Below are 13,146 nucleotides of genomic sequence, written 5' to 3'. Positions count from 1 at the left end.
TTCATCGGGTATTTTCTTCCCTGTTTGCTTTCAGTGACGCCTCCTTGAGCTCTTCACACGCAGATCAGGAAAACACAGATTTCTGCAGGGTTGGCCTCTGTCTGCTTCTCAGAATCAGTAAAAAAATTTTTTTTAAATATATTTTATTGATTTTTTACAGAGAGGAAGAGAGAGAGATAGAGAGTTAGAAACATCGATCAGCTGCCTCCTGCACATCCCCCACTGGGGAAGTGCCCACAACCCAGGTACATGCCCTTGACCGGAATCGAACCCGGGACCTTTCAGTCCGCAGGCCGACCCTCTATCCACTGAGCCAAACCGGTTTCGGCAAGAATCAGTAAAATTTTGTAAAACTCAAGGTTTTACTGAAAGCTGACAGCACTACTTATTATAGTGGCTTACCACCTTCCCTGCAGACTGAATGTGTCTTTCCATCCTGAATTAGTCTGAGTAAGTAGGAAGAATTCTGTTCATTATTACTAATACAAAACACACAAGAAACACAGTAGTGTCCAAGGATACCGAGTTCCTGGGTCCTAATCATTCTTTTACGTACCAAAAATATGTTCTGAATTGTTCTGGCCAGGCTGGCAGACAGCCTGACCACTCATTCTCCCTTGGGTGCAGCCTAGTCCTGTGTGCAAGTGTGGAGTGAGGGGCCGATGCTCATGTTGACCTTTGGGCATCCACCATGCAAGCCAGTGGGGAGGACCTGTCAGCCCTGCTAAGGCCACTGAAGGATACTCTCGTTAACAGTCTTTTCTTCATCTACTTCAGTCTTTCATTTGATTGACAATGTAAATGTCATCGCTGAACACTGAAGCCCTAAATGGAAACTGTGGTGAACTGGGCTAGAAGTGGTAGGACCAGGCTAGAGCCCAAGTTTTTTTCTGCTACAGGGCAAAGTAACAACATGCTGGAAGATTCTATGAGTTGATTTGGCCTGTGATTTGCAGCTTCTGTGATCAGGTAAGCTTCTGTGCTCCCTTGCATTAATGGTCAGTTGTCTATTTTCAAGAGCAAGTAAAAGGAAACCAACCTCATGCTAATTTAAATTACAAAACTAGCTCAATAAGAGGAGGTACCAAAGCAGGGCAGGTTCAGGGTTAGAGAGTATCCCCAAGAATCAAGCTCTTTGGGTTTCTTTGACCTTTCCACTATCAGTTTGATTCCTGGGCTGGTTCTCAAGAGGCCGGCTCAGCCGTGGGCAAAACTACGGCCCACGGGCCGGATCCAGCCCGTTTGAAATGAATAAAACTAAAAAAAAAAAAAAAAAAAAAAAGACCGTACCCTTTTATGTAATATTTACTTTGAATTTATATTAGTTCACACAAACACTCCATCCATGCTTTTGTTCCGGCCCTCCGGTCCAGTTTAAGAAGCCATTGTGGCCCTCGAGTCAAAAAGTTTGCCCACCCCTGACCTAGAGGCCTTGTTGTTAGACACAATTCTGACAGTGTACTCAGAACACCCTGAAGGTCAAAAGCCACAGGGTACCATCCCATCTCTCCCCAAGGTGAAGGACAGAATCCAAAGCTAAGTGCAGAAAAGGCTTTTCCAAGGAACCTTTAGCTTCAAGGTGCACGTCCTGACCTGTAGTGAATAGGCTGTGAGGTTGAAATAATCTCATTAAGAAACTCAAGGAATGCCACTTTTAGACTTTGTGAGTTGAAAGGCCTTAAAAAAACATTAAGTCTTTACATCAGGATATATTAGTGCAGAGGTCTAAGAAGTCTTGACTCTTAAAAATACCTGTCTCTGGTTTTGGAAGATCCAAAATTTGATTGGTTACTGATAATAGTTAGGTATAGTGATTTTTTAAATGTATGTTATTAAAGGTTGACTACCCACTTTGAATGATTTTCCTAAGAGATAAATAGTAAATGACTTAATGTTTCTCATTAGAGAACAGTAGGATCTTGTAACAGAAGACATTTTCATGAATTAAGAAATTAATGTGAGCGAAGTATATATTGTACTACTCAGCAAATGATAGTATGTTTGAGTTTTTCAAAAACAATTTTTCTTAAAAACAGTTATGATATCCTAAGAGTCTTTGAATCTTTTAAAAATTGGTAGTAATCTGGTTACTTGGCATCCAGGACCTTGGAGATTTTCAAAGAATATAATTTTTTCATTAAGATAGTCATAGCTTGAATCATATAGGTTGAACCTCCTAAAATTTTTTCTGAAGGTGATGATTATTCTTAGAAACTAATTTAATAAATGCTAGTATTGAAAGAATCTTCATAAGTTTTGCCTGTACTTGCTATATAAATATGTACGCCTATCATTTTATTACCTTTGTTTCTTATGCTGTTCCTTTGTAAATAAAATGTAAAATAAATGTACTTTTGTAACTTGGAAAAACAAAAACAAACCAAACCAAAACAAAAAAAATCCACTCATCAGAGGAACCGAACCGTTCCCTTTGACCTTCACATAATCTTCCATAAAAATGATTTAGATCAAAAAAAAAAAATGATTTAGATCCTTTTTGTTATGAAGCAAAAGGGTAATGCCATCTGTAGATCCTCATTTAATTGGCAGCATGTTTCAAGCGGGTATTTTGAAACATGAAAACATTTGGCCTGTACAGCAAGAATTCAAGTTACTCAATTTCATTTTATATCAAATAAAGAAGTGGCTCTTTACGAAAATAATAAATAGCCATAGCTGGTTTGGCTTAGTGGATAGAGTGTCGCCCTGTGGACTGAAGGGTCCTAGGTTCAATTCCGGTCAAGGGCACGTACCTTGGTTGCAGGCTTCACCTCAGCCCAGGCCCCGAAGGCTACCAATCGATGTGTTTCTCACACATTGATATTTCTCTCTCTCTTTCCCTCTCTCTAAAAATCAATGGAAAAATATCCTCAGGTGAGGATTAAAGATAGATAGATAGATGGATAGATAGATAGAACCTACTTCTGAGCAATCCATATCATAAACCAGGGAACCGTGGACAGATGAATTTTTTGAGAATTTAATTTTACATCATGCTTCAAGATATTTGAACCAAGTTACAACTTGGAAATAATACCTTTTCAAGGCCCAGGAAACCCCAGGTCAGAAGCTAAAGGGACATGACTTTCAGTAAGTCATGCTGGATAAGGTGTTCCTGTGTCCCACCTCCCCCATGACCAATTCACCACAGGGTCAGTCTTTCCCTTTTCTCTTCCTGTGAAAAATAAGGGCCAATTTTATAGAAGTTAAGATCTAAGTAGCCTTCTACTGTGACAGAACCTGACTTTTAACAGAATCATGGAAGTGGGTAGAAGAGAGTTTTCTTCCTCTCAAAGTTCTCAAGGACAGAAGAGAGGAAATAAGCAGAAATAACTATTAATAAATGTTCCATCACTTGCTAGCCATCTGACTTTGGAGAAGTCATTGCCTCTATTTAATTTGTTGTTTTTGTTAATTCTCACCAGAGGATATTTTCTATTTATTTATTTATATTTATTTATAATTATTTTTTATGAGGGTGCAAGGGAGAAGAGACACAGAGAGAAACATCAATGTGAGAGAGAGACACTGATTGCCTCTAGCACACACCTCCACCAGGGCCAGGGATCGAGCCTGCAACTGAGGTATGTGCCCTTGACCGGAATCAAACCTGGGACCCTTAGTCCAGTGATGGCGAACCTATGACACTCGTGTCAGAGGTGACACGTGACTCATTTTTTTGGTTGATTTTTCTTTGTTAAATGGCATTTAAATATATAAAATAAATATTAAAAATATGTCTTTGTTTTACTATTGTTGCAAATATTAAAAAATTTCTATATGTGACATGGCACCAGAGTTAAGTTAGGGTTTTTCAAAATGCTGACACGCTGAGCTCAAAAGGTTCGCCATCACTGCTTTAGTCCATGGTCCGATGTTCTACCCGCTGAGCCAAACCAGCTAGGGCCTCTGCCCCTGTTTAAGATCTCAGCCTCTTAAGCTATAAAAGCAAGGTAATATAATTATTTTGAAGATTAAACAAGATAATATGTAAGTGTAAGGAACATGCAATCTGGTATTCTGCAATTATATCTGTTCAGATTCCATTCTTAACAAATAAGGCTAATAACAATTATAGGAGGTTTAAAAGTTTATTTTATGTCATAATTATATGATATAAACAGAAGTTTCACAAAATATTACTATATATAGCAATAAAGCATAAGCTATTACAGAAAAATTGATACAAAGATGTACAAAAGTACTTATGAAGGTAATTATTAAGCCTTCCTATGAAAATAAAAAGGAAGGACACAATGTCATTGCCTCTGGAGATGGGGACCTAGAGGATAAGGCTATCCACCTCCTGTCCAGAGAGCTGGTCATAAGTGCTTCGACCGTTGGGGTAATGCGCCCAAGCACATTGTTCCCATGATTATAGGAGGAAGCATTGCTGTGGGCACAGGGTTCCTTTTTGCTGTTTTCCCGCAGTTATATGAGATAGATGGAAGACCCTTCGATGCTTATATACATGAAGACAGAGGAGTTCCCAACACCCGCGGAAATTTACAACCTTGGGCTCCATCAGGAGCTAAGCCTACAATGGAAATTGTGAACTGCATCATCAAATGCACATTGGGTATCATGTACCACATGATTTGCAAACCTCAACAAAACCCCATGGCTCAAATTAGAAGAAGATTCAGTGCATTATACTCTACAGTCAAGCCTGGGGTCCAACCACCAGTGGTTGATATAGATCCTACGTTTGATTTAAAAGCAGCAGCATCCTGGCTGTCCTCCAAAGGACTTGACACCATCATCCTTGGCTCGTTACTGAATATGGAGAACCATAGTACAGTAGGGCCTACCAGGAAGGCATTCATTGCACAGATCAACCTCATTTCATCCTATGCAGAAATGACGCCCTTGCTATGAAGGCATTTGTGAATGAAGGCTTGTCAAGAGCGTCCATGCTTCCAGGTGTTGGCAGCAAGATCAAAGCCTTTACGGATGCAGAGAAGGCCTTGCGAGAGCAACATGGGGATACAATGTTCCCCTACCATAACGCTCTTCGGCTCCCTGGCCATGAAAGGCTTGCACCGGTCAATTTCCCTAATCTTTGCAAGGTCGAGAACACGAGAAAAAGAAGAATCGACAAGACATTCCATGATTACAAATCTACTGAAGAATCACTGTTATCACTGACTGATCGAGAAGTTGAGGATGCTGTTGCACAACCTCCCATGAAAAAGAAGATGATAAGTTCTGCAGATGCTGACGGGTTGAAGTCTGTCTTCAGAGCCACAGATCAAGAAATCAACGAAGCAACCAATAGTGTTCAAGGCAATGTGCCAGTGAGCCTAGAAGCCGCATTGCTCACGTTAACCGAAGCTCTCAGACGCAATTAAGGACTAGGCCATAAACCAGTAACCAATAAAAAACATGACACGATGTCGCTGAGAGTCCGCATCAGCACACTCGAAATAATTGCTGACAGATTGCTAGACAGTGATCAGGACGATGTCCAGCTCAGCTCCGAGGACGAGAGCAGGAGCGAAGCAGAGGAGATCTTTACAAGAAAAACACAAACAGGACGGAAGCCAGAAAAGAGGCCAAAGAAGGCACATCTCGCAAGGAGACAATGGAGATAACGGAATTAGCAGCCACAAGGAGTCTGTAACACTGGACCAGATGACAATGGAACAAACTGTCAGCCAAGTTCAGGGGATGCTGTCAGTGGCTCAAACTCAGTCGGCAGAATCAGGGTGTAGCATCCGGAGCGCACTGCTCCAACTGGTGGAGGTGCTGAAAAGACCCTCTGAATCACCTGGACCACAACTTAAAGCTCTTGAGGAAAAGACAGACAATGTTTTCAAAGAATTAAAGAATATACATGAAGAAATCAGTGATATTAAAAGACAAACAGGCTAAGCTTATCTTCTTACGTCGCTCCGTGTGCGCCACAATACGACTTATTCAATATGGAACCGAAATACCCGAGGTTAATGAGTTACTTATTCACTAAGAGCAATGCGGCATATGGCTTATCCATGTTGGATAAATTCCAAAAATCAAGCACAGTAATCGGAATCAGTCAAAGCATGTCAGTGAGATCCATTACGGAAGAAAGCAAAAGATTTAAAGATCAGCTCATATGAAGTATCTTAGCTCCTAATACAAGAGGATTAAACATCATTGATTACTTAACTCCGTGTAGTGTTGAAGGAGCTAATAAATTGCGGATAGCAACATGGGGGTGTGTACTTCATGGAGTAACTATGCCATTCATTGCTGAACAATTTGCATTGAGAAACAGTATCTGAGCTTGAGGTTGCACAGTCAATAATATTTTGACTGGGTAACAACTTGTTTCCAAGGGAGTGGATGGTACGAGGAAAACGCCCTCTTTACATTGGCTCATGAACATTTGTGAAAATAAACAGAGGTGCAATTACAGGACTACCAGAAGGCCGCATTGGCAAGATGGCAGAAGATTTAATACCAACTTGTGACTGGATTAAAATCAAGGGTGCTGTAGGACAACACTTAGCAAGATTACTATCTATTTTGTTGAGTGAAAAAGGTGTCCACACACCTGATCTTCCTGTAATAATGGGTGGCACCCTTACTCACAGGCTCCCAGGCCTCTGATGATCAAGCTGGACTTGCTGGTAGCTTGAATGTTTTATCTACACATGTAGGTTTTACCACAAACTACATGACTGACTTTGACAAATCACAAAAAGATTATACCATCCATTTCAGGCCGCTTTCCTACACAGACTTAACTTGTTATCTTCCCAATTACACTTCGGAATCCTTGCAAATAAAACTTACCTTACATTTTTGTGCTCAGGTTGCACAAGAGAAATTCAAGAAGACTTCTTTTCCTTGTCAAGACCTCCCATGTATAAGGGGATTCCAATAGATCACTTTTCAGCACAGTGGTTCTCAACCTTCTGGCCCTTTAAATACAGTTCCTCATGTTGTGACCCACAACCATAAAATTATTTTCATTGCTACTTCATAACTGTAATGTTGCTACTGTTATGAATCGTAATGTAAATATCTGATATGCAGGATGGTCTTAGGCGACCCCTGTGAAAGGGTCGTTTGACCCCCAAAGGGGTCACGACCCACAGGTTGAGAACCGCTGCACTAGCTGGTATGGAGACCCAGATGTTGCAGCAGGCTTTAAGCTAGGAGTAGAAATTTTCATGTCACTATACCAGGAATCCCGTGAGTTAGATTCATTACTTGACTCGGGCGAATCACCATGTCATTTAGAGAGATTTTCGCTGAGCCATTTAGAACCTCTACCAGGACACCTAATAATGGTATCTTTCTGGTATGCAGGCAGCCTACGAAGGAGTTTGGTTAGACCGGTGTCATCCTACTTAAAGGCAGTTGCATACATACCAACATCCTCTCCTACACTTCGATGAACATGCGATGTCATGTTCTCGTTATCAGACGGGAATCAAATATTTGACCCTGCATCAAAAATTGGAATTTTAAGCAAGTTGTTGCCTGCAAGGACATCATTACAAAATGCGCTCATTGCAAAGTTATTGCTTGCTGGATTAACATTCCAGTCCCAGAAGTAATGAAGGTTATGAGAGAATGAAGCTCGACAAGATCGAGTGTGAAGTTTCTTCATCACAGATACTGACTCCCTTATCGGGATGCTTAAGCCGCTTGTTAAGGCAGGAAAATGGAGAAGTGATGTTAAAGAGATGGTGTCTTTTATTAGAGGAGCAAGTTGCCAAATGCACTCAACTATTCATTCAATTCCCTTATCTCAGTTTTGGCATCTTTCCCATTTGCTTAAGGCTTTAGTTGCTTACAAAAGGGTTGAACTTATTGTTGTCTCCAAAGATACTCCTGTTGAAGTAATTGTTGATGTTTGTCATGTTACAAAGGTTGTGGTACACACTATGGGTGATCCTACTGTTATTGAACAAGCAGAATGTGCAGACTTGTGTGGAGCAGTTTCTGCAAACCTCCTGACACAATTATCACTTGCCACCCTTCAATCTGCAAGATTCTATTATGATCATGCAGGAGTAATTGCTGGCGCAATTCACTACAAGCCACTCGATGATGTATTTTCAGTTCAGGGGCCTTGTGGAGGGTTTCACACCATGTGTTTGATGGAAAATAATATTCCTATTGATCTAGGGGAGACCTGTTGCAAACCTTATAGATCTTCTGATCTCTGTCCAGCTGTATGCCCGGTGTCAGAATCTCTATTTAAACTTGTGGTTGTAAGTGCACTGGATTGCTTAGAAGCTATAGAGAGAGGAGTTTCCTCTACATTCAGGACAATCCAGGAGAGGAGAAACAGAATGGTCCAGGGAAGTCAATGAGGATGGAGGGCTAATGGTTCTGGTTCAACACCTCCACCAGTATCTTGAATTAATTCGTCGGGCATTAAACATTGTATGTAAACCACAGTGGATTTATTATTTACAAGATGTAGATGATGGATTAAATATTTCAATGTCTGGACCTGGCATGCGCGTGCCTGTCAGATCCACTGTTTCGTCTATGATTTTAATCTACAATAAACAAGTAGACATATCCTCCCTGGTCCGTCTCATAAGTGCCCGTTGCTGTCATTTAAGGAAAAAAAAAAAGGAAAACTATTATTAATGCTATCACAAAAGCAATGCCCTTACCAGTAAATAAATCTCTCCTTGATAATAGTAACTTAGTGCATTTATAACTCTCATTTAATCAAAACTTGATTTTCATCGACTCAACATTTTTTTTTGTTAATTCTCACTTGAGAATTTTTTTTCCATTGATTTTTAGAGAGAGAGTGGAAGGGAGGGGGAGAACAGAGAGAAACATCGATGTAAGAGAGACACAATGATAGGTTGTCTCCTGCATGCACCCTGACCTGAAGCCAGGGATCTAGCCTGCAACCAAGGTACATGCTCTTGACTGGAATCGAACCCCTGACCCTTCAGTCCACAGGCTGATGCTCTAACCACTTAACCTACTGGCCAGAGCTCAACATTTATCTTTTAAATGCAAATTTAAAATACCCTTGGATGGCAAAACATGTTTATTTACTCTGTGCTAGGTACAAAATGAAACTTCATGATATAGTAGTTCCTGCCCTCTAAAAGTTCAAAGGCAAGTCAATTAATGATTGACTGCAGAACAGCCTAGTTAAGTGTGTGTAAGGAAAAAAAAAAGACCTTCCCAGATGACCACAGAGGGAACACATGGGTCTCATCAAAGACCACTGTACAAGGAGCCAGAAGCCTCCAAAACTTGTTTTCATGGAATTCATCTGTAAAAACAAAACAAAACACAAAACCAAAAAGATGGGACAATATGAATATTGCTATATACTGTTGCTGGGAAAAGCATTTTTTCAATAATGTCCACTTCATATCACTTTGTACTAGGGACCATGGTAAGGGCTGAGATAGAGAAGGACAAGGCACACCTTGATACAGAGCTCATAGTCCGGGTAGGTGCCACACAAGGGCAGATATGTTATCACTCCAGAGGAGTCCCCTGTCCCTGTGAATGAATAATCTTCAGGCATGGTCAAGTAGTTAAAAAGAAAAATTATCCTAACCTGCATTTCAAAAGGTGAAACAAAAAGTTTTGTGTGGTTTTTTGTTTGTTTTATAGCCATTTAATATTTTTGAAATTAGGTCAGTGATTCAGGCTCAGCAGAAATGCTGATGCCAGGCCCCACCCAAAGTTTATTGCTTCAGAACCACTGGGGGCCTGGCAATTCTCCAGTCAAGAACTATTTATGTATGTATATATGTATGTATGTATTTTTGTTAATCCTCACCAGAGGCTATTTTTTCCACTGATTTTTAGAGAGAGAAGGAGAAAGGGAGGGAGGGAAGAAGAGAGAAGGAGAGAAACATCGATTGGCTGCCTCCAGGACCCAGTCAGATGGAATCTGTAACCCAGGTTTGTGCACCTTGGTGCAGAGGCCAGTACTCAAACCATTTAGCACACTGGCCAGGGCTAGCTATACTTTTTCTCACTGTCAATTATTAGGAAATATCCACATTTGTATCAACAGTGCTTTCCCAACCTTTAAAATAAAGGGTTCTTGACTCTCTGGCCAATGTGGCTCAGTGACAAGTGTTGGTCCTCCCACTGAAGGATTGAGGGTTTGATTCCCAGTCAAGGGCAAGGACCTGAATTGAGATTTGTCCCCACCCAGATGGGACACATTTGGGAGACAACCAATCCATGTGTCTCTCTCACATTGATGTTTCTCACTCTCTGTGCCTCCCTTCCATGCTCTCTAAAAATCAATGAGGAAAAAGTATCCTTGGGTGAGGGTTAACAACAAATATGTATAGTACTAGAGGCCTGGTGCACGAAATTCATGCACTGAGGGGGTGGAGTGTGTCCCTCAGCCTGGCCTGTGCCCTCTCACAGTCTGGGAGCCTTTGGGTGATGCCTGACTGAAGGCTTAGGCCTGCTCCCCATGCCACAACAGTCGGACATCCTTAGCCAGCTGTGAGCCCAGCTTCTGGCTAAGCAGAGCTCCCCCCTGTGGGAGCGCACTGACCACCAGGGGGCAGCTCCTGCATTGAGTATCTGCCCTCTGATGGTCAGTGTGCATCATAGCGACTGGTTGTTCTGCATATTAGCCTTTTATTATATAGAATAATACAACTTGAATAATTTTTGTGATTTAGTATCCATCAAGTGTTACAAAGAGGTCTTATTTAAAGAGAGTTCTTATTAAAAAGATTTCTAGCAAAAACACAATAGAGCGAAATATGGCACTATGGCAGTGCCAACCTCAGCTGCAGAGGTTTGTTACCTGCTGGTATTATTTGCTATCTGTGTTTACATGTGCATCTGTTTTCAGGAGAAGAAAAGCCGCTCAAGTGGGTCAAGATTATTAATATTAAACAACTAACCTTTAACTGAGAATTTACTGAGTACTATTATAAACAGGATACACTGATGCAGCATAGTTTATAGCATAAGCCTTAATGTCAAACCAGATCAGAGCCCTGGCTTCACTTACTACACTGGTAGCATCTGGGCATTGGAAATATACACCATCTTATAAACATTAATTATTGTTTAGTATTCATTTCAAAATCTAGTACAATTATAATGTGTTTGGAATTAAAACCCCAAAATTCACCAGTGGGTGAATTTTTACACTATATCTAGAAGCAATATTTAACATTAAAAACTTATTTTTTGAAAAAGAACACAAAATTGCAAAGCAGTTCGTGGTTACAAGCATGGCCCATTACAATACTGTTACCTTAGGCCTATCACTTGACTTTCTGGTCCTTATCCTTCCCTCCTGTAAAATCTTCCTGCCATAAGAGGATTTGACCATATCATTTCTTGAGGCCCCTTCCAGCTTCAGGAACATGTTACCATGAAATTACAAAATTTAATTGTTTTTCCCACTTACTTTCTTGCAAGGTGACAACAAGGAAGAAGGGAAAATAGATGTGTTTAAAGCATTTCCTATCAGATAGAAATATTGTAAGATTAAGGACAAAATACTCAAAGTTGGGGTCAACCTGATAAAAGCCCAAATGGCTGTTTAAAAGATTAACCTATCCATCTTGGAGACAGTATTCATTCATAATAGACAAGAAAAGTGCAAGAAAACAAATCAATCAGCAGAGGATCGCTGGCCTACAAAGAATGATGATCGAGGAGAGTCCAGCCTAAACACTTCAGTGGTCTGCACCCTCCAAAGCAAGTCAAAACCATAAATTAAGAGAAATATCTAAGGGATTCACAGGGTCAAGAGAAGCAACTTCCTTTATCTACCTAACCTATTTTGCAAAGAGTTGCTTTATATATACTTTTTTTCTTAATCCTCACCAGAAGATTTTTACTGATTTTATTGATTTACTTATTTTAGGGAGAGGGAGAAAGAAACATCCATTGGTTGCCCCCTGCACGTGCCCCGACCTCTCGGGTGCATGGGAGGCCGCTGTCAGCATGAGCCACACGCACGGCCAGGGCTGCACATCCTCCTGTACCATCGTTTACAAGCTCCAAACCGCGAGGGAAAGAGCAGACTCAAGATGTGGATCACACGGTCACTAAGAGACCCCAAATAATAGGTAGCGAAGGGTTTCAACACTTTATCTGATACTACCAGAAGCTGGTGCATCCTCGGACCTTTAAAACCTAAATAAAAAGTCCTGTATGTGCAGTAGGGCCCAAGCCCACGCAATAAACCACCCCCTTCTTCCGACCTACAGTCGCTCTGCGGTGCGACTGCTGCTTCCATCAGCTCGGCGGGAGGCCTCGGCGGAGGCGGTCACGGCCAGAACGCAGCCTCCGCCCCGCTCCGCTCCGTTCCCCCGAGGGGCGTGCTTGCACCTGAATAACGGGGTCCCGCGTCCCCAGGTCTTTAAGACGACCAAGCGGCCCTTTACCCTAGGCACAGTGGCGGCGCGCCGTTTAAGTTCCATTTTCGTCTGACCGCAGTGTCGACCGAGTGCCGTCTCCAGGCCTCGGGACCGACAGCGCTTCCCCAAGCATCCGCCCCGCGCCGCCGCCGCCCGGCCCGCCAGGGGCCGGAGGAAGCAGTGCCGGCCGCGGCGTTCCGGTGCGCGCGCGCGGCTCAGCCAATCGCGTGCTCGCCCGCCCCCCGCGGCCGCAGCGAGGCTGGCGCTGGGAAGAGGAAGAAGAACATTCGCCCTCCTCCTACCAGCGCGCGGGCGGCGGCGGCAGCGGCACCGGGGTCACGAACTCTGACCTTTCACTGACAAAAACAATAACAAACCCCCCCTTCCCCGCGACCCCGGCGGCGCCCCCGGGCCCGCCCCTGCTTTTACCTCGGCGTCTCGTCTCGGGTCCGCTGCCCCACGAGCCTGCGGCCCCGGGCTCCCGCCATCCGCCGACGCCGGGAGCCCGGCCTCCCCACGCCCTGCCCTCCGCGCCGGGGGCCGCCCGTCGCAGACACGGGACCTGCTCCGAAGCCGCTTTGGCGCCAAATCCTGAGGTAAAATTGAAAAAGGGGCCGGGGCGGGGTCGGGCCGGCGGCGGAGGGGGCGGGCCTGGCGCGCGGACATGGAGGCGCCGTGTCGGCGGCTGAACCCGACCTTTTTACCTTTGCCACGGGGCGGCAGCGGCGGCGCGGGACGCTTTGCATAGTGGGCCGGGCCGCTCCCTTCCCCTCCCCGCCCGCGCCGGGAGCAGCGAGCGGGCCCCCCCTGA

General features: G+C 43.2%; 1 protein-coding gene and 1 long non-coding RNA gene across 4 annotated transcripts in view; one reads left to right on the top strand and one right to left on the bottom strand.

The window, feature by feature from the left end:
* Positions 1-4,077: 4,077 nt before the first annotated feature.
* Positions 4,078-12,902, bottom strand: LOC118668094. Of its 3 annotated transcripts, none has more exons than XR_004971530.1 (2): positions 12,765-12,902; positions 4,078-8,558 (listed from the first exon to the last, which is right to left on the bottom strand). It is a non-coding gene; the product is annotated as an uncharacterized LOC118668094 (long non-coding RNA). The 3 variants fall into 3 exon arrangements; XR_004971528.1 differs by lacking the exon at positions 12,765-12,902 and adding an exon at positions 11,222-12,704; XR_004971529.1 differs by lacking the exon at positions 12,765-12,902 and adding an exon at positions 12,184-12,704.
* Positions 12,805-13,146, top strand: part of NR2C2 (nuclear receptor subfamily 2 group C member 2) — an 88,238-nt gene continuing 87,896 nt past the window's right edge. Inside the window, exon 1 of the mRNA XM_036332289.1 lies at positions 12,805-12,931. The gene's annotated coding sequence lies outside the window, so the exon portion shown is untranslated. The remainder of the gene's footprint in view (positions 12,932-13,146) is intronic.

This window comes from Myotis myotis, unplaced genomic scaffold (genome assembly GCF_014108235.1).
Source record: "Myotis myotis isolate mMyoMyo1 unplaced genomic scaffold, mMyoMyo1.p scaffold_m19_p_13, whole genome shotgun sequence".
Lineage (NCBI taxonomy): Eukaryota > Metazoa > Chordata > Mammalia > Chiroptera > Vespertilionidae > Myotis > Myotis myotis.
This window is presented reverse-complemented; position numbering and strand designations above follow the sequence as displayed.